The following is a 27290-nucleotide window of genomic DNA, read 5'->3' as shown; positions in this document are numbered from 1 at the left end:
CTAAAGTTAAGGTGGCGTCACAAAGAAGGTGAAAACACAGGACCACTACTTGCAAAATAGGTCGAGTTCTCTGGTACATATTGCAAATGCCACGGCAGAGATAGATATTTGTGTTAATTCTGAATCACAAGGAAAACACTTCTTAAATTACCACTAGTGATGACGTCGTTCCAATCGATGGCTTCCAATGATCACGCTGTACCGAGGTAAGACTGTACTTTCAGGGATCATTTCTATAGTTCTTGTCTTGAGAAATGTTGTTCCAAAGTGTTTGGTCTCGCAAACCACGATGAAGAGACATGATGTTCCTTCTAAAGCAGGAAGTCTGCAGTGAATAATGACCACGGTCATGTGTTCACTGTTGTTGATGACTTGTCTGTGTTTCTTTGTGGAACATAGAAGGAGGGAATATGGTCAGAGTGGCTGAGACTTTTTGACTTTAAAAGATAAGAACTCATACTGCGAGCACTTTCACCTGACGTGCTTCACTGAAGCTTAGGGTTAATGAATGCTGCTAAAGGCAATCCATTGATCTGTCGGGTGAAAAATCGAGTACATTGAAGGAGCCGTTTCCAGCCTGTTACTACATGGGACAATTCCTCTTTTAAATGGAGGAGACCGTTCCACCTTCACGGAAAGTTGTCCTTTCGGGGTTCAGTTGAGGAAATGTTGGGGTTTCATTCATTTTCCAGTATTCGGCAACGTCAAAATGTAGCACAAGTGTAAGATGGAAGCTTCTCAGATATGACCAAAACTGCCGAACTTTGTTCCTGGTCAGCGTCGCTTCTGGCTGAACGCATTCCAATTTAGTACAGGCTTAAATCAGGAAAACATTCCGGAGGACGAGGCCGTCGACCAAAGGTTAACAAAAGTGTCATTCACAGCCTACAGGGTTTTTGGCCCTCTAACAAGTAATTTATGTCATATTGAAGATGGGACAAGGAAACACATTTGCCTTCAGGTAATTCAAAAAGTATAGACCAGAGAATGGCACTGCATAGGGCTCCGTGGCGCAATGGATAGTGTGTTGGACTTCTAGTGAACAGCAGAAGAAGGCATTCAAAGGTTGTGGGTTCGAGTCCCACTGGAGTCGTGGTTGAACTCGAGATGTGCGTTGAGACTTTTTCAAACCCTAACTGTGCCACATTAAAGCTAAGTCCATGGACTAAGTTTGGACTAAGAAATACTGCGGCCCTGCCAAACCCAAACTTAGAACTGCAAAACAGAGGAGTGGCGTGGAATTCAAATTCAGAGTCTAAAGTTAAGGTGGCGTCACAAAGAAGGTGAAAACACAGGACCACTACTTGCAAAATAGGTAGAGATAAGAACTCATACTGCGAGCACTTTCACCTGACGTGCTTCACTGAAGCTTAGGGTTAATGAATGCTGCTAAAGGCAATCCATTGATCTGTCGGGTGAAAAATCGAGTACATTGAAGGAGCCGTTTCCAGCCTGTTACTACATGGGACAATTCCTCTTTTAAACGGAGGAGACCGTTCCACCTTCACGGAAAGTTGTCCTTTCGGGGTTCAGTTGAGGAAATGTTGGGGTTTCATTCATTTTCCAGTATTCGGCAACGTCAAAATGTAGCACAAGTGTAAGATGGAAGCTTCTCAGATATGACCAAAACTGCCGAACTTTGTTCCTGGTCAGCGTCGCTTCTGGCTGAACGCATTCCAATTTAGTACAGGCTTAAATCAGGAAAACATTCCGGAGGACGAGGCCGTCGACCAAAGGTTAACAAAAGTGTCATTCACAGCCTACAGGGTTTTTGGCCCTCTTAACAAGTAATTTATGTGATATTGAAGATAGGACAAGGAAACACATTTGCCTTCAGGTAATTCAAAAAGTATAGACCAGAGAATGGCACTGCACAGGGCTCCGTGGCGCAATGGATAGCGCGTTGGACTTCTAGTGAACAGCAGAAGAAGGCATTCAAAGGTTGTGGGTTCGAGTCCCACTGGAGTCGTGGTTGAACCCGAGTTGTGCGTTGAGACTTTTTCGAACCCTAACTGTGACACATTAAAGAAAAGTCCATGGACTAAGTTTTTTAAGGGAACTTGGACCTGGGCCATGGAAGAAATATTGCGTCCCTGCCAAACCCAAACTTAGAACTGCAAAACAGAGGAGTGGCGTGGAATTCAAATTCAGAGTCTAAAGTTAAGGTGGCGTCACAAAGAAGGTGAAAACACAGGACCACTACTTGCAAAATAGGTCGAGTTCTCTGGTACATATTGCAAATGCCACGGCAGAGATAGATATTTGTGTTAATTCTGAATCACAAGGAAAACACTTCTTAAATTACCACTAGTGATGACGTCGTTCCAATCGATGGCTTCCAATGATCACGCTGTACCGAGGTAAGACTTTACTTTCAGGGATCATTTCTATAGTTCTTGTCTTGAGAAATGTTGTTCCAAAGTGTTTGGTCTCGCAAACCACGATGAAGAGACATGATGTTCCTTCTAAAGCAGGAAGTCTGCAGTGAATAATGACCACGGTCATGTGTTCACTGTTGTTGATGACTTGTCTGTGTTTCTTTGTGGAACATAGAAGGAGGGAATATGGTCAGAGTGGCTGAGACTTTTTGACTTTAAAAGATAAGAACTCATACTGCGAGCACTTTCACCTGACGTGCTTCACTGAAGCTTAGGGTTAATGAATGCTGCTAAAGGCAATCCATTGATCTGTCGGGTGAAAAATCGAGTACATTGAAGGAGCCGTTTCCAGCCTGTTACTACATGGGACAATTCCTCTTTTAAACGGAGGAGACCGTTCCACCTTCACGGAAAGTTGTCCTTTCGGGGTTCAGTTGAGGAAATGTTGGGGTTTCATTCATTTTCCAGTATTCGGCAACGTCAAAATGTAGCACAAGTGTAAGATGGAAGCTTCTCAGATATGACCAAAACTGCCGAACTTTGTTCCTGGTCAGCGTCGCTTCTGGCTGAACGCATTCCAATTTAGTACAGGCTTAAATCAGGAAAACATTCCGGAGGACGAGGCCGTCGACCAAAGGTTAACAAAAGTGTCATTCACAGCCTACAGGGTTTTTGGCCCTCTAACAAGTAATTTATGTCATATTGAAGACGGGACAAGGAAACACATTTGCCTTCAGGTAATTCAAAAAGTATAGACCAGAGAATGGCACTGCACAGGGCTCCGTGGCGCAATGGATAGCGCGTTGGACTTCTAGTGAACAGCAGAAGAAGGCATTCAAAGGTTGTGGGTTCGAGTCCCACTGGAGTCGTGGTTGAACCCGAGATGTGCGTTGAGACTTTTTCAAACCCTAACTGTGCCACATTAAAGCAAAGTCCATGGACTAAGTTTGGACTAAGAAATATTGCGTCCCTGCCAAACCCAAACTTAGAACTGCAAAACAGAGGAGTGGCGTGGAATTCAAATTCAGAGTCTAAAGTTAAGGTGGCGTCACAAAGAAGGTGAAAACACAGGACCACTACTTGCAAAATAGGTCGAGTTCTCTGGTACATATTGCAAATGCCACGGCAGAGATAGATATTTGTGTTAATTCTGAATCACAAGGAAAACACTTCTTAAATTACCACTAGTGATGACGTCGTTCCAATCGATGGCTTCCAATGATCACGCTGTACCGAGGTAAGACTGTACTTTCAGGGATCATTTCTGTAGTTCTTGTCTTGAGAAATGTTGTTCCAAAGTGTTTTGTCTCGCAAACCATGATGAAGAGACATGATGTTCCTTCTAAAGCAGGAAGTCTGCAGTGAATAATGACCACGGTCATGTGTTCACTGTTGTTGATGACTTGTCTGTGTTTCTTTGTGGAACATAGAAGGAGGGAATATGGTCAGAGTGGCTGAGACTTTTTGACTTTAAAAGATAAGGACTCATACTGCGAGCACTTTCACCTGACGTGCTTCACTGAAGCTTAGGGTTAATGAATGCTGCTAAAGGCAATCCATTGATCTGTCGGGTGAAAAATCGAGCACATTGAAGGAGCTGTTTCCAGCCTGTTACTACATGGGACAATTCCTCTTTTAAACGGAGGAGACCGTTCCACCTTCACGGAAAGTTGTCCTTTCGGGGTTCAGTTGAGGAAATGTTGGGGTTTCATTCATTTTCCAGTATTCGGCAACGTCAAAATGTAGCACAAGTGTAAGATGGAAGCTTCTCAGATATGACCAAAACTGCCGAACTTTGTTCCTGGTCAGCGTCGCTTCTGGCTGAACGCATTCCAATTTAGTACAGGCTTAAATCAGGAAAACATTCCGGAGGACGAGGCCGTCGACCAAAGGTTAACAAAAGTGTCATTCACAGCCTACAGGGTTTTTGGCCCTCTAACAAGTAATTTATGTCATATTGAAGACGGGACAAGGAAACACATTTGCCTTCAGGTAATTCAAAAAGTATAGACCAGAGAATGGCACTGCACAGGGCTCCGTGGCGCAATGGATAGCGCGTTGGACTTCTAGTGAACAGCAGAAGAAGGCATTCAAAGGTTGTGGGTTCGAGTCCCACTGGAGTCGTGGTTGAACCCGAGATGTGCGTTGAGACTTTTTCAAACCCTAACTGTGCCACATTAAAGCAAAGTCCATGGACTAAGTTTGGACTAAGAAATATTGCGTCCCTGCCAAACCCAAACTTAGAACTGCAAAACAGAGGAGTGGCGTGGAATTCAAATTCAGAGTCTAAAGTTAAGGTGGCGTCACAAAGAAGGTGAAAACACAGGACCACTACTTGCAAAATAGGTCGAGTTCTCTGGTACATATTGCAAATGCCACGGCAGAGATAGATATTTGTGTTAATTCTGAATCACAAGGAAAACACTTCTTAAATTACCACTAGTGATGACGTCGTTCCAATCGATGGCTTCCAATGATCACGCTGTACCGAGGTAAGACTGTACTTTCAGGGATCATTTCTATAGTTCTTGTCTTGAGAAATGTGGTTCCAAAGTGTTTGGTCTCGCAAACCACGATGAAGAGACATGATGTTCCTTCTAAAGCAGGAAGTCTGCAGTGAATAATGACCACGGTCAAGTGTTCACTGTTGTTGATGACTTGTCTGTGTTTCTTTGTGGAACATAGAAGGAGGGAATATGGTCAGAGTGGCTGAGACTTTTTGACTTTAAAAGATAAGAACTCATACTGCGAGCACTTTCACCTGACGTGCTTCACTGAAGCTTAGGGTTAATAAATGCTGCTAAAGGCAATCCATTGATCTGTCGGGTGAAAAATCGAGTACATTGAAGGAGCCGTTTCCAGCCTGTTACTACATGGGACAATTCCTCTTTTAAACGGAGGAGACCGTTCCACCTTCACGGAAAGTTGTCCTTTCGGGGTTCAGTTGAGGAAATGTTGGGGTTTCATTCATTTTCCAGTATTCGGCAACGTCAAAATGTAGCACAAGTGTAAGATGGAAGCTTCTCAGATATGACCAAAACTGCCGAACTTTGTTCCTGGTCAGCGTCGCTTCTGGCTGAACGCATTCCAATTTAGTACAGGCTTAAATCAGGAAAACATTCCGGAGGACGAGGCCGTCGACCAAAGGTTAACAAAAGTGTCATTCACAGCCTACAGGGTTTTTGGCCCTCTAACAAGTAATTTATGTCATATTGAAGATGGGACAAGGAAACACATTTGCCTTCAGGTAATTCAAAAAGTATAGACCAGAGAATGGTACTGCACAGGGCTCCGTGGCGCAATGGATAGCGCGTTGGACTTCTAGTGAACAGCAGAAGATGACATTCAAAGGTTGTGGGTTCGAGTCCCACTGGAGTCGTGGTTGAACCCGAGTTGTGCGTTAAGACTTTTTCAAACCCTAACTGTGACACATTAAAGAAAAGTCCATGGACTAAGTTTTTTAAGGGAACTTGGACCTGGGCCATGGAAGAAATATTGCGTCCCTGCCAAACCCAAACTTAGAACTGCAAAACAGAGGAGTGGCGTGGAATTCAAATTCAGAGTCTAAAGTTAAGGTGGCGTCACAAAGAAGGTGAAAACACAGGACCACTACTTGCAAAATAGGTCGAGTTCTCTGGTACATATTGCAAATGCCACGGCAGAGATAGATATTTGTGTTAATTCTGAATCACAAGGAAAACACTTCTTAAATTACCACTAGTGATGACGTCGTTCCAATCGATGGCTTCCAATGATCACGCTGTACCGAGGTAAGACTGTACTTTCAGGGATCATTTCTATAGTTCTTGTCTTGAGAAATGTTGTTCCAAAGTGTTTGGTCTCGCAAACCACGATGAAGAGACATGATGTTCCTTCTAAAGCAGGAAGTCTGCAGTGAATAATGACCACGGTCAAGTGTTCACTGTTGTTGATGACTTGTCTGTGTTTCTTTGTGGAACATAGAAGGAGGGAATATGGTCAGAGTGGCTGAGACTTTTTGACTTTAAAAGATAAGAACTCATACTGCGAGCACTTTCACCTGACGTGCTTCACTGAAGCTTAGGGTTAATAAATGCTGCTAAAGGCAATCCATTGATCTGTCGGGTGAAAAATCGAGTACATTGAAGGAGCCGTTTCCAGCCTGTTACTACATGGGACAATTCCTCTTTTAAACGGAGGAGACCGTTCCACCTTCACGGAAAGTTGTCCTTTCGGGGTTCAGTTGAGGAAATGTTGGGGTTTCATTCATTTTCCAGTATTCGGCAACGTCAAAATGTAGCACAAGTGTAAGATGGAAGCTTCTCAGATATGACCAAAACTGCCGAACTTTGTTCCTGGTCAGCGTCGCTTCTGGCTGAACGCATTCCAATTTAGTACAGGCTTAAATCAGGAAAACATTCCGGAGGACGAGGCCGTCGACCAAAGGTTAACAAAAGTGTCATTCACAGCCTACAGGGTTTTTGGCCCTCTAACAAGTAATTTATGTCATATTGAAGATGGGACAAGGAAACACATTTGCCTTCAGGTAATTCAAAAAGTATAGACCAGAGAATGGTACTGCACAGGGCTCCGTGGCGCAATGGATAGCGCGTTGGACTTCTAGTGAACAGCAGAAGAAGGCATTCAAAGGTTGTGGGTTCGAGTCCCACTGGAGTCGTGGTTGAACCCGAGTTGTGCGTTAAGACTTTTTCAAACCCTAACTGTGACACATTAAAGAAAAGTCCATGGACTAAGTTTTTTAAGGGAACTTGGACCTGGGCCATGGAAGAAATATTGCGTCCCTGCCAAACCCAAACTTAGAACTGCAAAACAGAGGAGTGGCGTGGAATTCAAATTCAGAGTCTAAAGTTAAGGTGGCGTCACAAAGAAGGTGAAAACACAGGACCACTACTTGCAAAATAGGTCGAGTTCTCTGGTACATATTGCAAATGCCACGGCAGAGATAGATATTTGTGTTAATTCTGAATCACAAGGAAAACACTTCTTAAATTACCACTAGTGATGACGTCGTTCCAATCGATGGCTTCCAATGATCACGCTGTACCGAGGTAAGACTGTACTTTCAGGGATCATTTCTATAGTTCTTGTCTTGAGAAATGTGGTTCCAAAGTGTTTGGTCTCGCAAACCACGATGAAGAGACATGATGTTCCTTCTAAAGCAGGAAGTCTGCAGTGAATAATGACCACGGTCAAGTGTTCACTGTTGTTGATGACTTGTCTGTGTTTCTTTGTGGAACATAGAAGGAGGGAATATGGTCAGAGTGGCTGAGACTTTTTGACTTTAAAAGATAAGAACTCATACTGCGAGCACTTTCACCTGACGTGCTTCACTGAAGCTTAGGGTTAATAAATGCTGCTAAAGGCAATCCATTGATCTGTCGGGTGAAAAATCGAGTACATTGAAGGAGCCGTTTCCAGCCTGTTACTACATGGGACAATTCCTCTTTTAAACGGAGGAGACCGTTCCACCTTCACGGAAAGTTGTCCTTTCGGGGTTCAGTTGAGGAAATGTTGGGGTTTCATTCATTTTCCAGTATTCGGCAACGTCAAAATGTAGCACAAGTGTAAGATGGAAGCTTCTCAGATATGACCAAAACTGCCGAACTTTGTTCCTGGTCAGCGTCGCTTCTGGCTGAACGCATTCCAATTTAGTACAGGCTTAAATCAGGAAAACATTCCGGAGGACGAGGCCGTCGACCAAAGGTTAACAAAAGTGTCATTCACAGCCTACAGGGTTTTTGGCCCTCTAACAAGTAATTTATGTCATATTGAAGATGGGACAAGGAAACACATTTGCCTTCAGGTAATTCAAAAAGTATAGACCAGAGAATGGTACTGCACAGGGCTCCGTGGCGCAATGGATAGCGCGTTGGACTTCTAGTGAACAGCAGAAGAAGGCATTCAAAGGTTGTGGGTTCGAGTCCCACTGGAGTCGTGGTTGAACCCGAGTTGTGCGTTAAGACTTTTTCAAACCCTAACTGTGACACATTAAAGAAAAGTCCATGGACTAAGTTTTTTAAGGGAACTTGGACCTGGGCCATGGAAGAAATATTGCGTCCCTGCCAAACCCAAACTTAGAACTGCAAAACAGAGGAGTGGCGTGGAATTCAAATTCAGAGTCTAAAGTTAAGGTGGCGTCACAAAGAAGGTGAAAACACAGGACCACTACTTGCAAAATAGGTCGAGTTCTCTGGTACATATTGCAAATGCCACGGCAGAGATAGATATTTGTGTTAATTCTGAATCACAAGGAAAACACTTCTTAAATTACCACTAGTGATGACGTCGTTCCAATCGATGGCTTCCAATGATCACGCTGTACCGAGGTAAGACTGTACTTTCAGGGATCATTTCTATAGTTCTTGTCTTGAGAAATGTTGTTCCAAAGTGTTTGGTCTCGCAAACCACGATGAAGAGACATGATGTTCCTTCTAAAGCAGGAAGTCTGCAGTGAATAATGACCACGGTCAAGTGTTCACTGTTGTTGATGACTTGTCTGTGTTTCTTTGTGGAACATAGAAGGAGGGAATATGGTCAGAGTGGCTGAGACTTTTTGACTTTAAAAGATAAGAACTCATACTGCGAGCACTTTCACCTGACGTGCTTCACTGAAGCTTAGGGTTAATAAATGCTGCTAAAGGCAATCCATTGATCTGTCGGGTGAAAAATCGAGTACATTGAAGGAGCTGTTTCCAGCCTGTTACTACATGGGACAATTCCTCTTTTAAACGGAGGAGACCGTTCCACCTTCACGGAAAGTTGTCCTTTCGGGGTTCAGTTGAGGAAATGTTGGGGTTTCATTCATTTTCCAGTATTCGGCAACGTCAAAATGTAGCACAAGTGTAAGATGGAAGCTTCTCAGATATGACCAAAACTGCCGAACTTTGTTCCTGGTCAGCGTCGCTTCTGGCTGAACGCATTCCAATTTAGTACAGGCTTAAATCAGGAAAACATTCCGGAGGACGAGGCCGTCGACCAAAGGTTAACAAAAGTGTCATTCACAGCCTACAGGGTTTTTGGCCCTCTAACAAGTAATTTATGTCATATTGAAGATGGGACAAGGAAACACATTTGCCTTCAGGTAATTCAAAAAGTATAGACCAGAGAATGGTACTGCACAGGGCTCCGTGGCGCAATGGATAGTGCGTTGGACTTCTAGTGAACAGCAGAAGAAGGCATTCAAAGGTTGTGGGTTCGAGTCCCACTGGAGTCGTGGTTGAACCCGAGATGTGCGTTGAGACTTTTTCAAACCCTAACTGTGCCACATTAAAGCAAAGTCCATGGACTAAGTTTTTTAAGGGAACTTGGACCTGGGCCATGGAAGAAATATTGCGTCCCTGCCAAACCCAAACTTAGAACTGCAAAACAGAGGAGTGGCGTGGAATTCAAATTCAGAGTCTAAAGTTAAGGTGGCGTCACAAAGAAGGTGAAAACACAGGACCACTACTTGCAAAATAGGTCGAGTTCTCTGGTACATATTGCAAATGCCACGGCAGAGATAGATATTTGTGTTAATTCTGAATCACAAGGAAAACACTTCTTAAATTACCACTAGTGATGACGTCGTTCCAATCGATGGCTTCCAATGATCACGCTGTACCGAGGTAAGACTGTACTTTCAGGGATCATTTCTATAGTTCTTGTCTTGAGAAATGTTGTTCCAAAGTGTTTGGTCTCGCAAACCACGATGAAGAGACATGATGTTCCTTCTAAAGCAGGAAGTCTGCAGTGAATAATGACCACGGTCATGTGTTCACTGTTGTTGATGACTTGTCTGTGTTTCTTTGTGGAACATAGAAGGAGGGAATATGGTCAGAGTGGCTGAGACTTTTTGACTTTAAAAGATAAGAACTCATACTGCGAGCACTTTCACCTGACGTGCTTCACTGAAGCTTAGGGTTAATGAATGCTGCTAAAGGCAATCCATTGATCTGTAGGGTGAAAAATCGAGTACATTGAAGGAGCCGTTTCCAGCCTGTTACTACATGGGACAATTCCTCTTTTAAACGGAGGAGACCGTTCCACCTTCACGGAAAGTTGTCCTTTCGGGGTTCAGTTGAGGAAATGTTGGGGTTTCATTCATTTTCCAGTATTCGGCAACGTCAAAATGTAGCACAAGTGTAAGATGGAAGCTTCTCAGATATGACCAAAACTGCCGAACTTTGTTCCTGGTCAGCGTCGCTTCTGGCTGAACGCATTCCAATTTAGTACAGGCTTAAATCAGGAAAACATTCCGGAGGACGAGGCCGTCGACCAAAGGTTAACAAAAGTGTCATTCACAGCCTACAGGGTTTTTGGCCCTCTAACAAGTAATTTATGTCATATTGAAGACGGGACAAGGAAACACATTTGCCTTCAGGTAATTCAAAAAGTATAGACCAGAGAATGGCACTGCACAGGGCTCCGTGGCGCAATGGATAGCGCGTTGGACTTCTAGTGAACAGCAGAAGAAGGCATTCAAAGGTTGTGGGTTCGAGTCCCACTGGAGTCGTGGTTGAACCCGAGATGTGCGTTGAGACTTTTTCAAACCCTAACTGTGCCACATTAAAGCAAAGTCCATGGACTAAGTTTGGACTAAGAAATATTGCGTCCCTGCCAAACCCAAACTTAGAACTGCAAAACAGAGGAGTGGCGTGGAATTCAAATTCAGAGTCTAAAGTTAAGGTGGCGTCACAAAGAAGGTGAAAACACAGGACCACTACTTGCAAAATAGGTCGAGTTCTCTGGTACATATTGCAAATGCCACGGCAGAGATAGATATTTGTGTTAATTCTGAATCACAAGGAAAACACTTCTTAAATTACCACTAGTGATGACGTCGTTCCAATCGATGGCTTCCAATGATCACGCTGTACCGAGGTAAGACTGTACTTTCAGGGATCATTTCTATAGTTCTTGTCTTGAGAAATGTTGTTCCAAAGTGTTTGGTCTCGCAAACCACGATGAAGAGACATGATGTTCCTTCTAAAGCAGGAAGTCTGCAGTGAATAATGACCACGGTCATGTGTTCACTGTTGTTGATGACTTGTCTGTGTTTCTTTGTGGAACATAGAAGGAGGGAATATGGTCAGAGTGGCTGAGACTTTTTGACTTTAAAAGATAAGAACTCATACTGCGAGCACTTTCACCTGACGTGCTTCACTGAAGCTTAGGGTTAATGAATGCTGCTAAAGGCAATCCATTGATCTGTCGGGTGAAAAATCGAGTACATTGAAGGAGCCGTTTCCAGCCTGTTACTACATGGGACAATTCCTCTTTTAAATGGAGGAGACCGTTCCACCTTCACGGAAAGTTGTCCTTTCGGGGTTCAGTTGAGGAAATGTTGGGGTTTCATTCATTTTCCAGTATTCGGCAACGTCAAAATGTAGCACAAGTGTAAGATGGAAGCTTCTCAGATATGACCAAAACTGCCGAACTTTGTTCCTGGTCAGCGTCGCTTCTGGCTGAACGCATTCCAATTTAGTACAGGCTTAAATCAGGAAAACATTCCGGAGGACGAGGCCGTCGACCAAAGGTTAACAAAAGTGTCATTCACAGCCTACAGGGTTTTTGGCCCTCTAACAAGTAATTTATGTCATATTGAAGATGGGACAAGGAAACACATTTGCCTTCAGGTAATTCAAAAAGTATAGACCAGAGAATGGCACTGCATAGGGCTCCGTGGCGCAATGGATAGTGTGTTGGACTTCTAGTGAACAGCAGAAGAAGGCATTCAAAGGTTGTGGGTTCGAGTCCCACTGGAGTCGTGGTTGAACTCGAGATGTGCGTTGAGACTTTTTCAAACCCTAACTGTGCCACATTAAAGCTAAGTCCATGGACTAAGTTTGGACTAAGAAATACTGCGGCCCTGCCAAACCCAAACTTAGAACTGCAAAACAGAGGAGTGGCGTGGAATTCAAATTCAGAGTCTAAAGTTAAGGTGGCGTCACAAAGAAGGTGAAAACACAGGACCACTACTTGCAAAATAGGTAGAGATAAGAACTCATACTGCGAGCACTTTCACCTGACGTGCTTCACTGAAGCTTAGGGTTAATGAATGCTGCTAAAGGCAATCCATTGATCTGTCGGGTGAAAAATCGAGTACATTGAAGGAGCCGTTTCCAGCCTGTTACTACATGGGACAATTCCTCTTTTAAACGGAGGAGACCGTTCCACCTTCACGGAAAGTTGTCCTTTCGGGGTTCAGTTGAGGAAATGTTGGGGTTTCATTCATTTTCCAGTATTCGGCAACGTCAAAATGTAGCACAAGTGTAAGATGGAAGCTTCTCAGATATGACCAAAACTGCCGAACTTTGTTCCTGGTCAGCGTCGCTTCTGGCTGAACGCATTCCAATTTAGTACAGGCTTAAATCAGGAAAACATTCCGGAGGACGAGGCCGTCGACCAAAGGTTAACAAAAGTGTCATTCACAGCCTACAGGGTTTTTGGCCCTCTTAACAAGTAATTTATGTGATATTGAAGATAGGACAAGGAAACACATTTGCCTTCAGGTAATTCAAAAAGTATAGACCAGAGAATGGCACTGCACAGGGCTCCGTGGCGCAATGGATAGCGCGTTGGACTTCTAGTGAACAGCAGAAGAAGGCATTCAAAGGTTGTGGGTTCGAGTCCCACTGGAGTCGTGGTTGAACCCGAGTTGTGCGTTGAGACTTTTTCGAACCCTAACTGTGACACATTAAAGAAAAGTCCATGGATTAAGTTTTTTAAGGGAACTTGGACCTGGGCCATGGAAGAAATATTGCGTCCCTGCCAAACCCAAACTTAGAACTGCAAAACAGAGGAGTGGCGTGGAATTCAAATTCAGAGTCTAAAGTTAAGGTGGCGTCACAAAGAAGGTGAAAACACAGGACCACTACTTGCAAAATAGGTCGAGTTCTCTGGTACATATTGCAAATGCCACGGCAGAGATAGATATTTGTGTTAATTCTGAATCACAAGGAAAACACTTCTTAAATTACCACTAGTGATGACGTCGTTCCAATCGATGGCTTCCAATGATCACGCTGTACCGAGGTAAGACTGTACTTTCAGGGATCATTTCTGTAGTTCTTGTCTTGAGAAATGTTGTTCCAAAGTGTTTTGTCTCGCAAACCATGATGAAGAGACATGATGTTCCTTCTAAAGCAGGAAGTCTGCAGTGAATAATGACCACGGTCATGTGTTCACTGTTGTTGATGACTTGTCTGTGTTTCTTTGTGGAACATAGAAGGAGGGAATATGGTCAGAGTGGCTGAGACTTTTTGACTTTAAAAGATAAGGACTCATACTGCGAGCACTTTCACCTGACGTGCTTCACTGAAGCTTAGGGTTAATGAATGCTGCTAAAGGCAATCCATTGATCTGTCGGGTGAAAAATCGAGCACATTGAAGGAGCTGTTTCCAGCCTGTTACTACATGGGACAATTCCTCTTTTAAACGGAGGAGACCGTTCCACCTTCACGGAAAGTTGTCCTTTCGGGGTTCAGTTGAGGAAATGTTGGGGTTTCATTCATTTTCCAGTATTCGGCAACGTCAAAATGTAGCACAAGTGTAAGATGGAAGCTTCTCAGATATGACCAAAACTGCCGAACTTTGTTCCTGGTCAGCGTCGCTTCTGGCTGAACGCATTCCAATTTAGTACAGGCTTAAATCAGGAAAACATTCCGGAGGACGAGGCCGTCGACCAAAGGTTAACAAAAGTGTCATTCACAGCCTACAGGGTTTTTGGCCCTCTAACAAGTAATTTATGTCATATTGAAGACGGGACAAGGAAACACATTTGCCTTCAGGTAATTCAAAAAGTATAGACCAGAGAATGGCACTGCACAGGGCTCCGTGGCGCAATGGATAGCGCGTTGGACTTCTAGTGAACAGCAGAAGAAGGCATTCAAAGGTTGTGGGTTCGAGTCCCACTGGAGTCGTGGTTGAACCCGAGATGTGCGTTGAGACTTTTTCAAACCCTAACTGTGCCACATTAAAGCAAAGTCCATGGACTAAGTTTGGACTAAGAAATATTGCGTCCCTGCCAAACCCAAACTTAGAACTGCAAAACAGAGGAGTGGCGTGGAATTCAAATTCAGAGTCTAAAGTTAAGGTGGCGTCACAAAGAAGGTGAAAACACAGGACCACTACTTGCAAAATAGGTCGAGTTCTCTGGTACATATTGCAAATGCCACGGCAGAGATAGATATTTGTGTTAATTCTGAATCACAAGGAAAACACTTCTTAAATTACCACTAGTGATGACGTCGTTCCAATCGATGGCTTCCAATGATCACGCTGTACCGAGGTAAGACTGTACTTTCAGGGATCATTTCTGTAGTTCTTGTCTTGAGAAATGTTGTTCCAAAGTGTTTTGTCTCGCAAACCACGATGAAGAGACATGATGTTCCTTCTAAAGCAGGAAGTCTGCAGTGAATAATGACCACGGTCATGTGTTCACTGTTGTTGATGACTTGTCTGTGTTTCTTTGTGGAACATAGAAGGAGGGAATATGGTCAGAGTGGCTGAGACTTTTTGACTTTAAAAGATAAGAACTCATACTGCGAGCACTTTCACCTGACGTGCTTCACTGAAGCTTAGGGTTAATGAATGCTGCTAAAGGCAATCCATTGATCTGTCGGGTGAAAAATCGAGCACATTGAAGGAGCTGTTTCCAGCCTGTTACTACATGGGACAATTCCTCTTTTAAACGGAGGAGACCGTTCCACCTTCACGGAAAGTTGTCCTTTCGGGGTTCAGTTGAGGAAATGTTGGGGTTTCATTCATTTTCCAGTATTCGGCAACGTCAAAATGTAGCACAAGTGTAAGATGGAAGCTTCTCAGATATGACCAAAACTGCCGAACTTTGTTCCTGGTCAGCGTCGCTTCTGGCTGAACGCATTCCAATTTAGTACAGGCTTAAATCAGGAAAACATTCCGGAGGACGAGGCCGTCGACCAAAGGTTAACAAAAGTGTCATTCACAGCCTACAGGGTTTTTGGCCCTCTAACAAGTAATTTATGTCATATTGAAGACGGGACAAGGAAACACATTTGCCTTCAGGTAATTCAAAAAGTATAGACCAGAGAATGGCACTGCACAGGGCTCCGTGGCGCAATGGATAGCGCGTTGGACTTCTAGTGAACAGCAGAAGAAGGCATTCAAAGGTTGTGGGTTCGAGTCCCACTGGAGTCGTGGTTGAACCCGAGATGTGCGTTGAGACTTTTTCAAACCCTAACTGTGCCACATTAAAGCAAAGTCCATGGACTAAGTTTGGACTAAGAAATATTGCGTCCCTGCCAAACCCAAACTTAGAACTGCAAAACAGAGGAGTGGCGTGGAATTCAAATTCAGAGTCTAAAGTTAAGGTGGCGTCACAAAGAAGGTGAAAACACAGGACCACTACTTGCAAAATAGGTCGAGTTCTCTGGTACATATTGCAAATGCCACGGCAGAGATAGATATTTGTGTTAATTCTGAATCACAAGGAAAACACTTCTTAAATTACCACTAGTGATGACGTCGTTCCAATCGATGGCTTCCAATGATCACGCTGTACCGAGGTAAGACTGTACTTTCAGGGATCATTTCTGTAGTTCTTGTCTTGAGAAATGTTGTTCCAAAGTGTTTGGTCTCGCAAACCACGATGAAGAGACATGATGTTCCTTCTAAAGCAGGAAGTCTGCAGTGAATAATGACCACGGTGATGTGTTCACTGTTGTTGATGACTTGTCTGTGTTTCTTTGTGGAACATAGAAGGAGGGAATATGGTCAGAGTGGCTGAGACTTTTTGACTTTAAAAGATAAGAACTCAAACTGCGAGCACTTTCACCTGACGTGCTTCACTGAAGCTTAGGGTTAATGAATGCTGCTAAAGGCAATCCATTGATCTGTCGGGTGAAAAATCGAGTACATTGAAGGAGCCGTTTCCAGCCTGTTACTACATGGGACAATTCCTCTTTTAAATGGAGGAGACCGTTCCACCTTCACGGAAAGTTGTCCTTTCGGGGTTCAGTTGAGGAAATGTTGGGGTTTCATTCATTTTCCAGTATTCGGCAACGTCAAAATGTAGCACAAGTGTAAGATGGAAGCTTCTCAGATATGACCAAAACTGCCGAACTTTGTTCCTGGTCAGCGTCGCTTCTGGCTGAACGCATTCCAATTTAGTACAGGCTTAAATCAGGAAAACATTCCGGAGGACGAGGCCGTCGACCAAAGGTTAACAAAAGTGTCATTCACAGCCTACAGGGTTTTTGGCCCTCTAACAAGTAATTTATGTCATATTGAAGACGGGACAAGGAAACACATTTGCCTTCAGGTAATTCAAAAAGTATAGACCAGAGAATGGCACTGCACAGGGCTCCGTGGCGCAATGGATAGCGCGTTGGACTTCTAGTGAACAGCAGAAGAAGGCATTCAAAGGTTGTGGGTTCGAGTCCCACTGGAGTCGTGGTTGAACCCGAGATGTGCGTTGAGACTTTTTCAAACCCTAACTGTGCCACATTAAAGCAAAGTCCATGGACTAAGTTTGGACTAAGAAATATTGCGTCCCTGCCAAACCCAAACTTAGAACTGCAAAACAGAGGAGTGGCGTGGAATTCAAATTCAGAGTCTAAAGTTAAGGTGGCGTCACAAAGAAGGTGAAAACACAGGACCACTACTTGCAAAATAGGTCGAGTTCTCTGGTACATATTGCAAATGCCACGGCAGAGATAGATATTTGTGTTAATTCTGAATCACAAGGAAAACACTTCTTAAATTACCACTAGTGATGACGTCGTTCCAATCGATGGCTTCCAATGATCACGCTGTACCGAGGTAAGACTGTACTTTCAGGGATCATTTCTGTAGTTCTTGTCTTGAGAAATGTTGTTCCAAAGTGTTTTGTCTCGCAAACCACGATGAAGAGACATGATGTTCCTTCTAAAGCAGGAAGTCTGCAGTGAATAATGACCACGGTCATGTGTTCACTGTTGTTGATGACTTGTCTGTGTTTCTTTGTGGAACATAGAAGGAGGGAATATGGTCAGAGTGGCTGAGACTTTTTGACTTTAAAAGATAAGAACTCATACTGCGAGCACTTTCACCTGACGTGCTTCACTGAAGCTTAGGGTTAATGAATGCTGCTAAAGGCAATCCATTGATCTGTCGGGTGAAAAATCGAGCACATTGAAGGAGCTGTTTCCAGCCTGTTACTACATGGGACAATTCCTCTTTTAAACGGAGGAGACCGTTCCACCTTCACGGAAAGTTGTCCTTTCGGGGTTCAGTTGAGGAAATGTTGGGGTTTCATTCATTTTCCAGTATTCGGCAACGTCAAAATGTAGCACAAGTGTAAGATGGAAGCTTCTCAGATATGACCAAAACTGCCGAACTTTGTTCCTGGTCAGCGTCGCTTCTGGCTGAACGCATTCCAATTTAGTACAGGCTTAAATCAGGAAAACATTCCGGAGGACGAGGCCGTCGACCAAAGGTTAACAAAAGTGTCATTCACAGCCTACAGGGTTTTTGGCCCTCTAACAAGTAATTTATGTCATATTGAAGACGGGACAAGGAAACACATTTGCCTTCAGGTAATTCAAAAAGTATAGACCAGAGAATGGCACTGCACAGGGCTCCGTGGCGCAATGGATAGCGCGTTGGACTTCTAGTGAACAGCAGAAGAAGGCATTCAAAGGTTGTGGGTTCGAGTCCCACTGGAGTCGTGGTTGAACCCGAGATGTGCGTTGAGACTTTTTCAAACCCTAACTGTGCCACATTAAAGCAAAGTCCATGGACTAAGTTTGGACTAAGAAATATTGCGTCCCTGCCAAACCCAAACTTAGAACTGCAAAACAGAGGAGTGGCGTGGAATTCAAATTCAGAGTCTAAAGTTAAGGTGGCGTCACAAAGAAGGTGAAAACACAGGACCACTACTTGCAAAATAGGTCGAGTTCTCTGGTACATATTGCAAATGCCACGGCAGAGATAGATATTTGTGTTAATTCTGAATCACAAGGAAAACACTTCTTAAATTACCACTAGTGATGACGTCGTTCCAATCGATGGCTTCCAATGATCACGCTGTACCGAGGTAAGACTGTACTTTCAGGGATCATTTCTGTAGTTCTTGTCTTGAGAAATGTTGTTCCAAAGTGTTTGGTCTCGCAAACCACGATGAAGAGACATGATGTTCCTTCTAAAGCAGGAAGTCTGCAGTGAATAATGACCACGGTGATGTGTTCACTGTTGTTGATGACTTGTCTGTGTTTCTTTGTGGAACATAGAAGGAGGGAATATGGTCAGAGTGGCTGAGACTTTTTGACTTTAAAAGATAAGAACTCAAACTGCGAGCACTTTCACCTGACGTGCTTCACTGAAGCTTAGGGTTAATGAATGCTGCTAAAGGCAATCCATTGATCTGTCGGGTGAAAAATCGAGTACATTGAAGGAGCCGTTTCCAGCCTGTTACTACATGGGACAATTCCTCTTTTAAATGGAGGAGACCGTTCCACCTTCACGGAAAGTTGTCCTTTCGGGGTTCAGTTGAGGAAATGTTGGGGTTTCATTCATTTTCCAGTATTCGGCAACGTCAAAATGTAGCACAAGTGTAAGATGGAAGCTTCTCAGATATGACCAAAACTGCCGAACTTTGTTCCTGGTCAGCGTCGCTTCTGGCTGAACGCATTCCAATTTAGTACAGGCTTAAATCAGGAAAACATTCCGGAGGACGAGGCCGTCGACCAAAGGTTAACAAAAGTGTCATTCACAGCCTACAGGGTTTTTGGCCCTCTAACAAGTAATTTATGTCATATTGAAGACGGGACAAGGAAACACATTTGCCTTCAGGTAATTCAAAAAGTATAGACCAGAGAATGGCACTGCACAGGGCTCCGTGGCGCAATGGATAGCGCGTTGGACTTCTAGTGAACAGCAGAAGAAGGCATTCAAAGGTTGTGGGTTCGAGTCCCACTGGAGTCGTGGTTGAACCCGAGTTGTGCGTTAAGACTTTTTCAAACCCTAACTGTGACACATTAAAGAAAAGTCCATGGACTAAGTTTTTTAAGGGAACTTGGACCTGGGCCATGGAAGAAATATTGCGTCCCTGCCAAACCCAAACTTAGAACTGCAAAACAGAGGAGTGGCGTGGAATTCAAATTCAGAGTCTAAAGTTAAGGTGGCGTCACAAAGAAGGTGAAAACACAGGACCACTACTTGCAAAATAGGTCGAGTTCTCTGGTACATATTGCAAATGCCACGGCAGAGATAGATATTTGTGTTAATTCTGAATCACAAGGAAAACACTTCTTAAATTACCACTAGTGATGACGTCGTTCCAATCGATGGCTTCCAATGATCACGCTGTACCGAGGTAAGACTGTACTTTCAGGGATCATTTCTATAGTTCTTGTCTTGAGAAATGTGGTTCCAAAGTGTTTGGTCTCGCAAACCACGATGAAGAGACATGATGTTCCTTCTAAAGCAGGAAGTCTGCAGTGAATAATGACCACGGTCAAGTGTTCACTGTTGTTGATGACTTGTCTGTGTTTCTTTGTGGAACATAGAAGGAGGGAATATGGTCAGAGTGGCTGAGACTTTTTGACTTTAAAAGATAAGAACTCATACTGCGAGCACTTTCACCTGACGTGCTTCACTGAAGCTTAGGGTTAATAAATGCTGCTAAAGGCAATCCATTGATCTGTCGGGTGAAAAATCGAGTACATTGAAGGAGCCGTTTCCAGCCTGTTACTACATGGGACAATTCCTCTTTTAAACGGAGGAGACCGTTCCACCTTCACGGAAAGTTGTCCTTTCGGGGTTCAGTTGAGGAAATGTTGGGGTTTCATTCATTTTCCAGTATTCGGCAACGTCAAAATGTAGCACAAGTGTAAGATGGAAGCTTCTCAGATATGACCAAAACTGCCGAACTTTGTTCCTGGTCAGCGTCGCTTCTGGCTGAACGCATTCCAATTTAGTACAGGCTTAAATCAGGAAAACATTCCGGAGGACGAGGCCGTCGACCAAAGGTTAACAAAAGTGTCATTCACAGCCTACAGGGTTTTTGGCCCTCTAACAAGTAATTTATGTCATATTGAAGATGGGACAAGGAAACACATTTGCCTTCAGGTAATTCAAAAAGTATAGACCAGAGAATGGTACTGCACAGGGCTCCGTGGCGCAATGGATAGCGCGTTGGACTTCTAGTGAACAGCAGAAGAAGGCATTCAAAGGTTGTGGGTTCGAGTCCCACTGGAGTCGTGGTTGAACCCGAGTTGTGCGTTAAGACTTTTTCAAACCCTAACTGTGACACATTAAAGAAAAGTCCATGGACTAAGTTTTTTAAGGGAACTTGGACCTGGGCCATGGAAGAAATATTGCGTCCCTGCCAAACCCAAACTTAGAACTGCAAAACAGAGGAGTGGCGTGGAATTCAAATTCAGAGTCTAAAGTTAAGGTGGCGTCACAAAGAAGGTGAAAACACAGGACCACTACTTGCAAAATAGGTCGAGTTCTCTGGTACATATTGCAAATGCCACGGCAGAGATAGATATTTGTGTTAATTCTGAATCACAAGGAAAACACTTCTTAAATTACCACTAGTGATGACGTCGTTCCAATCGATGGCTTCCAATGATCACGCTGTACCGAGGTAAGACTGTACTTTCAGGGATCATTTCTATAGTTCTTGTCTTGAGAAATGTTGTTCCAAAGTGTTTGGTCTCGCAAACCACGATGAAGAGACATGATGTTCCTTCTAAAGCAGGAAGTCTGCAGTGAATAATGACCACGGTCAAGTGTTCACTGTTGTTGATGACTTGTCTGTGTTTCTTTGTGGAACATAGAAGGAGGGAATATGGTCAGAGTGGCTGAGACTTTTTGACTTTAAAAGATAAGAACTCATACTGCGAGCACTTTCACCTGACGTGCTTCACTGAAGCTTAGGGTTAATAAATGCTGCTAAAGGCAATCCATTGATCTGTCGGGTGAAAAATCGAGTACATTGAAGGAGCTGTTTCCAGCCTGTTACTACATGGGACAATTCCTCTTTTAAACGGAGGAGACCGTTCCACCTTCACGGAAAGTTGTCCTTTCGGGGTTCAGTTGAGGAAATGTTGGGGTTTCATTCATTTTCCAGTATTCGGCAACGTCAAAATGTAGCACAAGTGTAAGATGGAAGCTTCTCAGATATGACCAAAACTGCCGAACTTTGTTCCTGGTCAGCGTCGCTTCTGGCTGAACGCATTCCAATTTAGTACAGGCTTAAATCAGGAAAACATTCCGGAGGACGAGGCCGTCGACCAAAGGTTAACAAAAGTGTCATTCACAGCCTACAGGGTTTTTGGCCCTCTAACAAGTAATTTATGTCATATTGAAGATGGGACAAGGAAACACATTTGCCTTCAGGTAATTCAAAAAGTATAGACCAGAGAATGGTACTGCACAGGGCTCCGTGGCGCAATGGATAGTGCGTTGGACTTCTAGTGAACAGCAGAAGAAGGCATTCAAAGGTTGTGGGTTCGAGTCCCACTGGAGTCGTGGTTGAACCCGAGATGTGCGTTGAGACTTTTTCAAACCCTAACTGTGCCACATTAAAGCAAAGTCCATGGACTAAGTTTTTTAAGGGAACTTGGACCTGGGCCATGGAAGAAATATTGCGTCCCTGCCAAACCCAAACTTAGAACTGCAAAACAGAGGAGTGGCGTGGAATTCAAATTCAGAGTCTAAAGTTAAGGTGGCGTCACAAAGAAGGTGAAAACACAGGACCACTACTTGCAAAATAGGTCGAGTTCTCTGGTACATATTGCAAATGCCACGGCAGAGATAGATATTTGTGTTAATTCTGAATCACAAGGAAAACACTTCTTAAATTACCACTAGTGATGACGTCGTTCCAATCGATGGCTTCCAATGATCACGCTGTACCGAGGTAAGACTGTACTTTCAGGGATCATTTCTATAGTTCTTGTCTTGAGAAATGTTGTTCCAAAGTGTTTGGTCTCGCAAACCACGATGAAGAGACATGATGTTCCTTCTAAAGCAGGAAGTCTGCAGTGAATAATGACCACGGTCATGTGTTCACTGTTGTTGATGACTTGTCTGTGTTTCTTTGTGGAACATAGAAGGAGGGAATATGGTCAGAGTGGCTGAGACTTTTTGACTTTAAAAGATAAGAACTCATACTGCGAGCACTTTCACCTGACGTGCTTCACTGAAGCTTAGGGTTAATGAATGCTGCTAAAGGCAATCCATTGATCTGTAGGGTGAAAAATCGAGTACATTGAAGGAGCCGTTTCCAGCCTGTTACTACATGGGACAATTCCTCTTTTAAACGGAGGAGACCGTTCCACCTTCACGGAAAGTTGTCCTTTCGGGGTTCAGTTGAGGAAATGTTGGGGTTTCATTCATTTTCCAGTATTCGGCAACGTCAAAATGTAGCACAAGTGTAAGATGGAAGCTTCTCAGATATGACCAAAACTGCCGAACTTTGTTCCTGGTCAGCGTCGCTTCTGGCTGAACGCATTCCAATTTAGTACAGGCTTAAATCAGGAAAACATTCCGGAGGACGAGGCCGTCGACCAAAGGTTAACAAAAGTGTCATTCACAGCCTACAGGGTTTTTGGCCCTCTAACAAGTAATTTATGTCATATTGAAGACGGGACAAGGAAACACATTTGCCTTCAGGTAATTCAAAAAGTATAGACCAGAGAATGGCACTGCACAGGGCTCCGTGGCGCAATGGATAGCGCGTTGGACTTCTAGTGAACAGCAGAAGAAGGCATTCAAAGGTTGTGGGTTCGAGTCCCACTGGAGTCGTGGTTGAACCCGAGATGTGCGTTGAGACTTTTTCAAACCCTAACTGTGCCACATTAAAGCAAAGTCCATGGACTAAGTTTGGACTAAGAAATATTGCGTCCCTGCCAAACCCAAACTTAGAACTGCAAAACAGAGGAGTGGCGTGGAATTCAAATTCAGAGTCTAAAGTTAAGGTGGCGTCACAAAGAAGGTGAAAACACAGGACCACTACTTGCAAAATAGGTCGAGTTCTCTGGTACATATTGCAAATGCCACGGCAGAGATAGATATTTGTGTTAATTCTGAATCACAAGGAAAACACTTCTTAAATTACCACTAGTGATGACGTCGTTCCAATCGATGGCTTCCAATGATCACGCTGTACCGAGGTAAGACTGTACTTTCAGGGATCATTTCTATAGTTCTTGTCTTGAGAAATGTTGTTCCAAAGTGTTTGGTCTCGCAAACCACGATGAAGAGACATGATGTTCCTTCTAAAGCAGGAAGTCTGCAGTGAATAATGACCACGGTCATGTGTTCACTGTTGTTGATGACTTGTCTGTGTTTCTTTGTGGAACATAGAAGGAGGGAATATGGTCAGAGTGGCTGAGACTTTTTGACTTTAAAAGATAAGAACTCATACTGCGAGCACTTTCACCTGACGTGCTTCACTGAAGCTTAGGGTTAATGAATGCTGCTAAAGGCAATCCATTGATCTGTCGGGTGAAAAATCGAGTACATTGAAGGAGCCGTTTCCAGCCTGTTACTACATGGGACAATTCCTCTTTTAAATGGAGGAGACCGTTCCACCTTCACGGAAAGTTGTCCTTTCGGGGTTCAGTTGAGGAAATGTTGGGGTTTCATTCATTTTCCAGTATTCGGCAACGTCAAAATGTAGCACAAGTGTAAGATGGAAGCTTCTCAGATATGACCAAAACTGCCGAACTTTGTTCCTGGTCAGCGTCGCTTCTGGCTGAACGCATTCCAATTTAGTACAGGCTTAAATCAGGAAAACATTCCGGAGGACGAGGCCGTCGACCAAAGGTTAACAAAAGTGTCATTCACAGCCTACAGGGTTTTTGGCCCTCTAACAAGTAATTTATGTCATATTGAAGATGGGACAAGGAAACACATTTGCCTTCAGGTAATTCAAAAAGTATAGACCAGAGAATGGCACTGCATAGGGCTCCGTGGCGCAATGGATAGTGTGTTGGACTTCTAGTGAACAGCAGAAGAAGGCATTCAAAGGTTGTGGGTTCGAGTCCCACTGGAGTCGTGGTTGAACTCGAGATGTGCGTTGAGACTTTTTCAAACCCTAACTGTGCCACATTAAAGCTAAGTCCATGGACTAAGTTTGGACTAAGAAATACTGCGGCCCTGCCAAACCCAAACTTAGAACTGCAAAACAGAGGAGTGGCGTGGAATTCAAATTCAGAGTCTAAAGTTAAGGTGGCGTCACAAAGAAGGTGAAAACACAGGACCACTACTTGCAAAATAGGTAGAGATAAGAACTCATACTGCGAGCACTTTCACCTGACGTGCTTCACTGAAGCTTAGGGTTAATGAATGCTGCTAAAGGCAATCCATTGATCTGTCGGGTGAAAAATCGAGTACATTGAAGGAGCCGTTTCCAGCCTGTTACTACATGGGACAATTCCTCTTTTAAACGGAGGAGACCGTTCCACCTTCACGGAAAGTTGTCCTTTCGGGGTTCAGTTGAGGAAATGTTGGGGTTTCATTCATTTTCCAGTATTCGGCAACGTCAAAATGTAGCACAAGTGTAAGATGGAAGCTTCTCAGATATGACCAAAACTGCCGAACTTTGTTCCTGGTCAGCGTCGCTTCTGGCTGAACGCATTCCAATTTAGTACAGGCTTAAATCAGGAAAACATTCCGGAGGACGAGGCCGTCGACCAAAGGTTAACAAAAGTGTCATTCACAGCCTACAGGGTTTTTGGCCCTCTTAACAAGTAATTTATGTGATATTGAAGATAGGACAAGGAAACACATTTGCCTTCAGGTAATTCAAAAAGTATAGACCAGAGAATGGCACTGCACAGGGCTCCGTGGCGCAATGGATAGCGCGTTGGACTTCTAGTGAACAGCAGAAGAAGGCATTCAAAGGTTGTGGGTTCGAGTCCCACTGGAGTCGTGGTTGAACCCGAGTTGTGCGTTGAGACTTTTTCGAACCCTAACTGTGACACATTAAAGAAAAGTCCATGGACTAAGTTTTTTAAGGGAACTTGGACCTGGGCCATGGAAGAAATATTGCGTCCCTGCCAAACCCAAACTTAGAACTGCAAAACAGAGGAGTGGCGTGGAATTCAAATTCAGAGTCTAAAGTTAAGGTGGCGTCACAAAGAAGGTGAAAACACAGGACCACTACTTGCAAAATAGGTCGAGTTCTCTGGTACATATTGCAAATGCCACGGCAGAGATAGATATTTGTGTTAATTCTGAATCACAAGGAAAACACTTCTTAAATTACCACTAGTGATGACGTCGTTCCAATCGATGGCTTCCAATGATCACGCTGTACCGAGGTAAGACTTTACTTTCAGGGATCATTTCTATAGTTCTTGTCTTGAGAAATGTTGTTCCAAAGTGTTTGGTCTCGCAAACCACGATGAAGAGACATGATGTTCCTTCTAAAGCAGGAAGTCTGCAGTGAATAATGACCACGGTCATGTGTTCACTGTTGTTGATGACTTGTCTGTGTTTCTTTGTGGAACATAGAAGGAGGGAATATGGTCAGAGTGGCTGAGACTTTTTGACTTTAAAAGATAAGAACTCATACTGCGAGCACTTTCACCTGACGTGCTTCACTGAAGCTTAGGGTTAATGAATGCTGCTAAAGGCAATCCATTGATCTGTCGGGTGAAAAATCGAGTACATTGAAGGAGCCGTTTCCAGCCTGTTACTACATGGGACAATTCCTCTTTTAAACGGAGGAGACCGTTCCACCTTCACGGAAAGTTGTCCTTTCGGGGTTCAGTTGAGGAAATGTTGGGGTTTCATTCATTTTCCAGTATTCGGCAACGTCAAAATGTAGCACAAGTGTAAGATGGAAGCTTCTCAGATATGACCAAAACTGCCGAACTTTGTTCCTGGTCAGCGTCGCTTCTGGCTGAACGCATTCCAATTTAGTACAGGCTTAAATCAGGAAAACATTCCGGAGGACGAGGCCGTCGACCAAAGGTTAACAAAAGTGTCATTCACAGCCTACAGGGTTTTTGGCCCTCTAACAAGTAATTTATGTCATATTGAAGACGGGACAAGGAAACACATTTGCCTTCAGGTAATTCAAAAAGTATAGACCAGAGAATGGCACTGCACAGGGCTCCGTGGCGCAATGGATAGCGCGTTGGACTTCTAGTGAACAGCAGAAGAAGGCATTCAAAGGTTGTGGGTTCGAGTCCCACTGGAGTCGTGGTTGAACCCGAGATGTGCGTTGAGACTTTTTCAAACCCTAACTGTGCCACATTAAAGCAAAGTCCATGGACTAAGTTTGGACTAAGAAATATTGCGTCCCTGCCAAACCCAAACTTAGAACTGCAAAACAGAGGAGTGGCGTGGAATTCAAATTCAGAGTCTAAAGTTAAGGTGGCGTCACAAAGAAGGTGAAAACACAGGACCACTACTTGCAAAATAGGTCGAGTTCTCTGGTACATATTGCAAATGCCACGGCAGAGATAGATATTTGTGTTAATTCTGAATCACAAGGAAAACACTTCTTAAATTACCACTAGTGATGACGTCGTTCCAATCGATGGCTTCCAATGATCACGCTGTACCGAGGTAAGACTGTACTTTCAGGGATCATTTCTGTAGTTCTTGTCTTGAGAAATGTTGTTCCAAAGTGTTTTGTCTCGCAAACCATGATGAAGAGACATGATGTTCCTTCTAAAGTAGGAAGTCTGCAGTGAATAATGACCACGGTCATGTGTTCACTGTTGTTGATGACTTGTCTGTGTTTCTTTGTGGAACATAGAAGGAGGGAATATGGTCAGAGTGGCTGAGACTTTTTGACTTTAAAAGATAAGGACTCATACTGCGAGCACTTTCACCTGACGTGCTTCACTGAAGCTTAGGGTTAATGAATGCTGCTAAAGGCAATCCATTGATCTGTCGGGTGAAAAATCGAGCACATTGAAGGAGCTGTTTCCAGCCTGTTACTAC

General features: G+C 43.7%; 42 non-coding genes across 42 annotated transcripts; all 42 read left to right on the top strand.

The window, feature by feature from the left end:
* The first annotated feature begins 208 nt into the window (after positions 1–208).
* LOC311344127 (small nucleolar RNA U3) lies at positions 209–424 on the top strand. Its single transcript, XR_014633596.1, has one exon. It is a non-coding gene; the product is annotated as a small nucleolar RNA U3 (small nucleolar RNA).
* A 577-nt stretch (positions 425–1001) lies between these two features.
* On the top strand, positions 1002–1093 carry AC3HAE_014214 (transfer RNA arginine (anticodon UCU)). The gene is given in 2 exon segments: positions 1002–1038; positions 1058–1093. It is a non-coding gene; the product is annotated as a tRNA-Arg (tRNA).
* Positions 1094–1877: 784 nt separating this feature from the next.
* On the top strand, positions 1878–1969 carry AC3HAE_014213 (transfer RNA arginine (anticodon UCU)). Its single transcript is given in 2 exon segments — positions 1878–1914; positions 1934–1969. It is a non-coding gene; the product is annotated as a tRNA-Arg (tRNA).
* Positions 1970–2362: 393 nt separating this feature from the next.
* LOC311344061 (small nucleolar RNA U3) lies at positions 2363–2578 on the top strand. The gene has a single exon (XR_014633536.1). It is a non-coding gene; the product is annotated as a small nucleolar RNA U3 (small nucleolar RNA).
* A 577-nt stretch (positions 2579–3155) lies between these two features.
* On the top strand, positions 3156–3247 carry AC3HAE_014212 (transfer RNA arginine (anticodon UCU)). The gene is given in 2 exon segments: positions 3156–3192; positions 3212–3247. It is a non-coding gene; the product is annotated as a tRNA-Arg (tRNA).
* A 370-nt stretch (positions 3248–3617) lies between these two features.
* LOC311344035 (small nucleolar RNA U3) lies at positions 3618–3833 on the top strand. The gene has a single exon (XR_014633511.1). It is a non-coding gene; the product is annotated as a small nucleolar RNA U3 (small nucleolar RNA).
* Positions 3834–4410: 577 nt separating this feature from the next.
* AC3HAE_014211 (transfer RNA arginine (anticodon UCU)) lies at positions 4411–4502 on the top strand. Its single transcript is given in 2 exon segments — positions 4411–4447; positions 4467–4502. It is a non-coding gene; the product is annotated as a tRNA-Arg (tRNA).
* Positions 4503–4872: 370 nt separating this feature from the next.
* On the top strand, positions 4873–5088 carry LOC311344066 (small nucleolar RNA U3). The gene has a single exon (XR_014633540.1). It is a non-coding gene; the product is annotated as a small nucleolar RNA U3 (small nucleolar RNA).
* A 577-nt stretch (positions 5089–5665) lies between these two features.
* On the top strand, positions 5666–5757 carry AC3HAE_014210 (transfer RNA arginine (anticodon UCU)). Its single transcript is given in 2 exon segments — positions 5666–5702; positions 5722–5757. It is a non-coding gene; the product is annotated as a tRNA-Arg (tRNA).
* A 393-nt stretch (positions 5758–6150) lies between these two features.
* On the top strand, positions 6151–6366 carry LOC311344050 (small nucleolar RNA U3). The gene has a single exon (XR_014633526.1). It is a non-coding gene; the product is annotated as a small nucleolar RNA U3 (small nucleolar RNA).
* A 577-nt stretch (positions 6367–6943) lies between these two features.
* AC3HAE_014208 (transfer RNA arginine (anticodon UCU)) lies at positions 6944–7035 on the top strand. Its single transcript is given in 2 exon segments — positions 6944–6980; positions 7000–7035. It is a non-coding gene; the product is annotated as a tRNA-Arg (tRNA).
* A 393-nt stretch (positions 7036–7428) lies between these two features.
* On the top strand, positions 7429–7644 carry LOC311344065 (small nucleolar RNA U3). The gene has a single exon (XR_014633539.1). It is a non-coding gene; the product is annotated as a small nucleolar RNA U3 (small nucleolar RNA).
* Positions 7645–8221: 577 nt separating this feature from the next.
* AC3HAE_014206 (transfer RNA arginine (anticodon UCU)) lies at positions 8222–8313 on the top strand. The gene is given in 2 exon segments: positions 8222–8258; positions 8278–8313. It is a non-coding gene; the product is annotated as a tRNA-Arg (tRNA).
* A 393-nt stretch (positions 8314–8706) lies between these two features.
* Positions 8707–8922, top strand: LOC311344049 (small nucleolar RNA U3). Its single transcript, XR_014633525.1, has one exon. It is a non-coding gene; the product is annotated as a small nucleolar RNA U3 (small nucleolar RNA).
* Positions 8923–9499: 577 nt separating this feature from the next.
* AC3HAE_014205 (transfer RNA arginine (anticodon UCU)) lies at positions 9500–9591 on the top strand. The gene is given in 2 exon segments: positions 9500–9536; positions 9556–9591. It is a non-coding gene; the product is annotated as a tRNA-Arg (tRNA).
* Positions 9592–9984: 393 nt separating this feature from the next.
* LOC311344126 (small nucleolar RNA U3) lies at positions 9985–10200 on the top strand. Its single transcript, XR_014633595.1, has one exon. It is a non-coding gene; the product is annotated as a small nucleolar RNA U3 (small nucleolar RNA).
* A 577-nt stretch (positions 10201–10777) lies between these two features.
* Positions 10778–10869, top strand: AC3HAE_014204 (transfer RNA arginine (anticodon UCU)). Its single transcript is given in 2 exon segments — positions 10778–10814; positions 10834–10869. It is a non-coding gene; the product is annotated as a tRNA-Arg (tRNA).
* A 370-nt stretch (positions 10870–11239) lies between these two features.
* On the top strand, positions 11240–11455 carry LOC311344125 (small nucleolar RNA U3). Its single transcript, XR_014633594.1, has one exon. It is a non-coding gene; the product is annotated as a small nucleolar RNA U3 (small nucleolar RNA).
* A 577-nt stretch (positions 11456–12032) lies between these two features.
* AC3HAE_014203 (transfer RNA arginine (anticodon UCU)) lies at positions 12033–12124 on the top strand. Its single transcript is given in 2 exon segments — positions 12033–12069; positions 12089–12124. It is a non-coding gene; the product is annotated as a tRNA-Arg (tRNA).
* Positions 12125–12908: 784 nt separating this feature from the next.
* Positions 12909–13000, top strand: AC3HAE_014202 (transfer RNA arginine (anticodon UCU)). The gene is given in 2 exon segments: positions 12909–12945; positions 12965–13000. It is a non-coding gene; the product is annotated as a tRNA-Arg (tRNA).
* Positions 13001–13393: 393 nt separating this feature from the next.
* On the top strand, positions 13394–13609 carry LOC311344034 (small nucleolar RNA U3). The gene has a single exon (XR_014633510.1). It is a non-coding gene; the product is annotated as a small nucleolar RNA U3 (small nucleolar RNA).
* A 577-nt stretch (positions 13610–14186) lies between these two features.
* Positions 14187–14278, top strand: AC3HAE_014201 (transfer RNA arginine (anticodon UCU)). The gene is given in 2 exon segments: positions 14187–14223; positions 14243–14278. It is a non-coding gene; the product is annotated as a tRNA-Arg (tRNA).
* Positions 14279–14648: 370 nt separating this feature from the next.
* Positions 14649–14864, top strand: LOC311344122 (small nucleolar RNA U3). The gene has a single exon (XR_014633591.1). It is a non-coding gene; the product is annotated as a small nucleolar RNA U3 (small nucleolar RNA).
* Positions 14865–15441: 577 nt separating this feature from the next.
* AC3HAE_014200 (transfer RNA arginine (anticodon UCU)) lies at positions 15442–15533 on the top strand. Its single transcript is given in 2 exon segments — positions 15442–15478; positions 15498–15533. It is a non-coding gene; the product is annotated as a tRNA-Arg (tRNA).
* Positions 15534–15903: 370 nt separating this feature from the next.
* On the top strand, positions 15904–16119 carry LOC311344039 (small nucleolar RNA U3). Its single transcript, XR_014633515.1, has one exon. It is a non-coding gene; the product is annotated as a small nucleolar RNA U3 (small nucleolar RNA).
* A 577-nt stretch (positions 16120–16696) lies between these two features.
* Positions 16697–16788, top strand: AC3HAE_014199 (transfer RNA arginine (anticodon UCU)). The gene is given in 2 exon segments: positions 16697–16733; positions 16753–16788. It is a non-coding gene; the product is annotated as a tRNA-Arg (tRNA).
* A 370-nt stretch (positions 16789–17158) lies between these two features.
* On the top strand, positions 17159–17374 carry LOC311344121 (small nucleolar RNA U3). Its single transcript, XR_014633590.1, has one exon. It is a non-coding gene; the product is annotated as a small nucleolar RNA U3 (small nucleolar RNA).
* A 577-nt stretch (positions 17375–17951) lies between these two features.
* Positions 17952–18043, top strand: AC3HAE_014198 (transfer RNA arginine (anticodon UCU)). Its single transcript is given in 2 exon segments — positions 17952–17988; positions 18008–18043. It is a non-coding gene; the product is annotated as a tRNA-Arg (tRNA).
* A 370-nt stretch (positions 18044–18413) lies between these two features.
* Positions 18414–18629, top strand: LOC311344038 (small nucleolar RNA U3). The gene has a single exon (XR_014633514.1). It is a non-coding gene; the product is annotated as a small nucleolar RNA U3 (small nucleolar RNA).
* Positions 18630–19206: 577 nt separating this feature from the next.
* On the top strand, positions 19207–19298 carry AC3HAE_014195 (transfer RNA arginine (anticodon UCU)). Its single transcript is given in 2 exon segments — positions 19207–19243; positions 19263–19298. It is a non-coding gene; the product is annotated as a tRNA-Arg (tRNA).
* Positions 19299–19691: 393 nt separating this feature from the next.
* Positions 19692–19907, top strand: LOC311344063 (small nucleolar RNA U3). The gene has a single exon (XR_014633538.1). It is a non-coding gene; the product is annotated as a small nucleolar RNA U3 (small nucleolar RNA).
* Positions 19908–20484: 577 nt separating this feature from the next.
* AC3HAE_014194 (transfer RNA arginine (anticodon UCU)) lies at positions 20485–20576 on the top strand. Its single transcript is given in 2 exon segments — positions 20485–20521; positions 20541–20576. It is a non-coding gene; the product is annotated as a tRNA-Arg (tRNA).
* A 393-nt stretch (positions 20577–20969) lies between these two features.
* LOC311344048 (small nucleolar RNA U3) lies at positions 20970–21185 on the top strand. Its single transcript, XR_014633524.1, has one exon. It is a non-coding gene; the product is annotated as a small nucleolar RNA U3 (small nucleolar RNA).
* Positions 21186–21762: 577 nt separating this feature from the next.
* Positions 21763–21854, top strand: AC3HAE_014193 (transfer RNA arginine (anticodon UCU)). Its single transcript is given in 2 exon segments — positions 21763–21799; positions 21819–21854. It is a non-coding gene; the product is annotated as a tRNA-Arg (tRNA).
* Positions 21855–22247: 393 nt separating this feature from the next.
* On the top strand, positions 22248–22463 carry LOC311344124 (small nucleolar RNA U3). Its single transcript, XR_014633593.1, has one exon. It is a non-coding gene; the product is annotated as a small nucleolar RNA U3 (small nucleolar RNA).
* A 577-nt stretch (positions 22464–23040) lies between these two features.
* AC3HAE_014192 (transfer RNA arginine (anticodon UCU)) lies at positions 23041–23132 on the top strand. The gene is given in 2 exon segments: positions 23041–23077; positions 23097–23132. It is a non-coding gene; the product is annotated as a tRNA-Arg (tRNA).
* A 370-nt stretch (positions 23133–23502) lies between these two features.
* LOC311344123 (small nucleolar RNA U3) lies at positions 23503–23718 on the top strand. Its single transcript, XR_014633592.1, has one exon. It is a non-coding gene; the product is annotated as a small nucleolar RNA U3 (small nucleolar RNA).
* Positions 23719–24295: 577 nt separating this feature from the next.
* AC3HAE_014191 (transfer RNA arginine (anticodon UCU)) lies at positions 24296–24387 on the top strand. Its single transcript is given in 2 exon segments — positions 24296–24332; positions 24352–24387. It is a non-coding gene; the product is annotated as a tRNA-Arg (tRNA).
* Positions 24388–25171: 784 nt separating this feature from the next.
* Positions 25172–25263, top strand: AC3HAE_014190 (transfer RNA arginine (anticodon UCU)). Its single transcript is given in 2 exon segments — positions 25172–25208; positions 25228–25263. It is a non-coding gene; the product is annotated as a tRNA-Arg (tRNA).
* A 393-nt stretch (positions 25264–25656) lies between these two features.
* Positions 25657–25872, top strand: LOC311344060 (small nucleolar RNA U3). Its single transcript, XR_014633535.1, has one exon. It is a non-coding gene; the product is annotated as a small nucleolar RNA U3 (small nucleolar RNA).
* Positions 25873–26449: 577 nt separating this feature from the next.
* On the top strand, positions 26450–26541 carry AC3HAE_014189 (transfer RNA arginine (anticodon UCU)). Its single transcript is given in 2 exon segments — positions 26450–26486; positions 26506–26541. It is a non-coding gene; the product is annotated as a tRNA-Arg (tRNA).
* Positions 26542–26911: 370 nt separating this feature from the next.
* LOC311344094 (small nucleolar RNA U3) lies at positions 26912–27127 on the top strand. Its single transcript, XR_014633566.1, has one exon. It is a non-coding gene; the product is annotated as a small nucleolar RNA U3 (small nucleolar RNA).
* Positions 27128–27290: the final 163 nt, after the last annotated feature.

The sequence above is a fragment of the Micromesistius poutassou genome, assembly GCF_964030765.1.
Source record: "Micromesistius poutassou genome assembly, chromosome: 5".
Classification (NCBI taxonomy): domain Eukaryota; kingdom Metazoa; phylum Chordata; class Actinopteri; order Gadiformes; family Gadidae; genus Micromesistius; species Micromesistius poutassou.
The sequence above is the reverse complement of the archived record's forward strand: the minus strand, read 5'-3'. Positions and strand labels throughout refer to the sequence as shown.